The sequence below is a fragment of the Schistocerca cancellata genome, chromosome 1 (assembly GCF_023864275.1).
Source record: "Schistocerca cancellata isolate TAMUIC-IGC-003103 chromosome 1, iqSchCanc2.1, whole genome shotgun sequence".
Lineage (NCBI taxonomy): Eukaryota > Metazoa > Arthropoda > Insecta > Orthoptera > Acrididae > Schistocerca > Schistocerca cancellata.
The window spans coordinates 341,381,366-341,385,019 of record NC_064626.1 but is presented as its reverse complement, the minus strand read 5'-3'; positions in this window follow the sequence as shown (position 1 = coordinate 341,385,019).

Sequence of the window (3,654 nt, the reverse complement as noted above, 5' to 3'; positions counted from 1 at the left end):
ACTATATAACAGAAAAATCATCGCGTTTCAGATTTTTACTTCAAGTGGCAAATGTGAATTCCATGAGCTTTAATTGACGATCGACACTAGTATTACGAAAAAAGGGGGTGTAACAGATGAGACTTCTTCAGTTCTGAGTGAAGCTTTATGCGCTGTTATGCGGCATCTCGTGCGTTCATTACCTTGTCGGTGTTCGTCAGGGGGCGACGGGCAGCACAGCTCCGCTCACCTCGCCGTCTCGGAAGCAATTCTCTCCTAACTTCTCCTTACTACAATTTACCGAAGTTGGTTTAAAAAAACTATCTGGCTGTGTTTTCATCTGACCAATCAGGGTCTCAATGTTAACCTTAAGCTCCGCCTACAAAAATTCTGTCTATCCAATGAGAAACGTTATACTTTCCTTGGTGGGGCAATGTTTTTAGTTTGCAACGTAACAGAGACGCGAAAAAGTCTCACGCTAAAACTTGCTGCTGGTGTGGCCTTTTGGTGTTATCGTAAGATCTATACTGTTCTTCTGGAGGGCTCTATCTTTTAACATGGGCTGGGGGGTGCTCCTGAAGTAACAGAGACGCGAAAAAGTCTCACGGTAAAACTTGCGGGTGGTGTGGCCCTTTTTGTGTTATCGTAAGATCTATACTGTCCTTCTGGAGGGCTCTAGCTTTTAACATGGGCTGGGAGGGGGGGGGGGGGGTCCTGATGTAACAGAGACGCGAAAAAGTCTCACGCTAAAACTTGCGGCTGGGGTGTGGTCCTAGCGGTTAGCTGGCATCGTGGGTGTCCGTCCCTTATCGTAGGGCCTTCAGTTTAACACGGTTCTGCTCTCGGCTTCTGTTCTCGTTTCTCTCCTCGGAACTGCGTCTGTCTCACGGTGGGAAGGTATGACATGCATTTAGGCATTTTTGTGTTAGTCTGTGGTATTCCATTTGCTCACTCGTTACTCGTATTACTTTGGTAAATTTAATGTCACGATTTATTCGGAGCTATGTGACATACTACTGGATTTGCTTATCATGTCAGGGTTTTCATGGAAGGTGTTGGATTTGCCTGACACCTTACAGTCTGGCTCTTAGCGTCGCTCAGTACCAACTCCCCTCAAAGATGGCCGCCCTATCCACCCTCGAAACGACTGCCTAGCTCAAAACAATGTTTGACAAAAATTGCAAATATTCTAAAACTAAACACAAAACATATATCATACATTGAAAAATATGGAAATTTTCCGGGCAATATCAATTTAAAGTCGAAATTTTTGTATCTGCCGCTGTATTTAGCGTCACAAATAGGCCTCATGTTCTTGTGGCGTGATTTTGCTTTTCCGGGATTTTTGATACCAAACATAAATAAACAAATAAAAATATATACTTAATTACTGATCTACCTCTTTAAACGTTAGAATGCTGCCGCTAGTTTCATCTCTTTCAATTTATTTATTACCAATGAGACAGTTTCTCTCAGTCGAATGCCGTATTCCGACCTCTCATTCAAAAATGGTACACACTATGCTAAATCGGCTATGATTGCTCGATGCAGTTCTACTAGCCGCATCCGTAAACACTTTATTCATATTAATCGGCCAAAGCATTGCCGAGATGTTATCTTTTGAACTTCCGTAAATTTACAATTTTTGGGAAGTCAATAACTTTTAAACTATTATATATTTTTCTGGCCCGTCTAGATAATTTAGCTTTAGATATTTTTCTGTCCATGAGTGTCAACTCACACCTCCGTGTAACTCTTTTTTTTTTTGTAATCAGTCTACTGGCTGGTTTGATGCGGCCCGCCACGAATTCCTTTCCTGTGCTAACCTCTTCATTTCAGAGTAGCACTTGCAACCTACGTCCTCAATTATTTGCTTGACGTATTCCAATCTCTGTCTTCCTCTACAGTTTTTGCCCTCTACAGCTCCCTCTAGTACCATGGAAGTCATTCCCTCATGTCTTAGCAGATGTCCTATCATCGTGTCCCTTCTCCTTATCAGTGTTTTCCACATATTCCTTTCCTCTCCGACTCTGCGTAGAACCTCCTCATTCCTTACCTTATCAGTCCACCTAATTTTCAACATTCGTCTATAGCACCACATCTCAACTGCTTCGATTCTCTTCTGTTCCGGTTTTCCCACAGTCCATGTTTCACTACCATATAATGCTGTACTCCAGACGTACATCCTCAGAAATTTCTTCCTCAAATTAAGGCCGGTATTTGATATTAGTAGACTTCTCTTGGCCAGAAATGCCTTTTTTGCCATAGCGAGTCTGCTTTTCATGTCCTCCTTGCTCCGTCCGTCTTTGGTTATTTTACTGCCTAGGTAGCAGAATTCCTTAACTTCATTGACTTCGTGACCATCAATCCTGATGTTAAGTATCTCGCTGTTCTCATTTCTACTACTTCTCATTACTTTCGTCTTTCTCCGATTTACTCTCAAACCATACTGTGTACTCATTAGACAGTTCATTCCGTTCAGCAGATCATTTAATTCTTCTTCACTTTCACTCAGGACAGCAATGTCATCAGCGAATCGTATCACTGATATCCTTTCACCTTGTATTTTAATTCCACTCCTGAACCTTTCTTTTATTTACATCATTGCTTCCTCGATGTACAGATTGAAGAGTAGGGGCGAAAGGCTACAGCCTTGTCTTACACCCTTCTTAATACGAACACTTCGTTCTTGATCGTCCACTCTTATTACTCCCTCTTGGCTGTTGTACATATTGTATATGACCTGTCTCTCCCTATAGCTTACCCCTACTTTTTTCAGAATCTCGAACAGCTTGCACCATTTTATATTGTCGAACGCTTTTTCCATGTCGACAAATCCTATGAAAGTGTCTTGATTTTTCTTTAGCGTTGCTTCCCTTATTAGCCGTAACGTCAGAACTGCCTCTCTCGTCCCTTTGCTTTTCCTAAAGCCAAACTGATCGTCACCTAGCGCATTCTCAATTTTCTTTTCCGTTCTTCTGTATATTTTTCTTGCAAGCAGCTTCGATGCATGAGCTGTTAAGCTGATTGTGCGATAATTCTCGCACTTGTCAGCTCTTGCCGTCTTCTGAATTGTGTGGATGATGCTTTTCCGAAAGTCAGATGGTATATCGCCAGACTCATATACACTCCTGGAAATTGAAATAAGAACACCGTGAATTCATGGTCCCAGGAAGGGGAAACTTTATTGACACATTCCTGGGGTCAGATACATCACATGATCACACTGACAGAACCACAGGCACATAGACACAGGCAACAGAGCATGCACAATGTCGGCACTAGTACAGTGTATATCCACCTTTCGCAGCAATGCAGGCTGCTATTCTCCCATGGAGACGATCGTAGAGATGCTGGATGTAGTCCTGTGGAACGGCTTGCCATGCCATTTCCACCTGGCGCCTCAGTTGGACCAGCGTTCGTGCTGGACGTGCAGGCCGCGTGAGACGACGCTTCATCCAGTCCCAAACATGCTCAATGGGGGACAGATCCGGAGATCTTGCTGGCCAGGGTAGTTGACTTACACCTTCTAGAGCACGTTGGGTGGCACGGGATACATGCGGACGTGCATTGTCCTGTTGGAACAGCAGGTTCCCTTGCCGGTCTAGGAATGGTAGAACGATGGGTTCGATGACGGTTTGGATGTACCGTGCACTACTCAGTGTCCCCTCGACG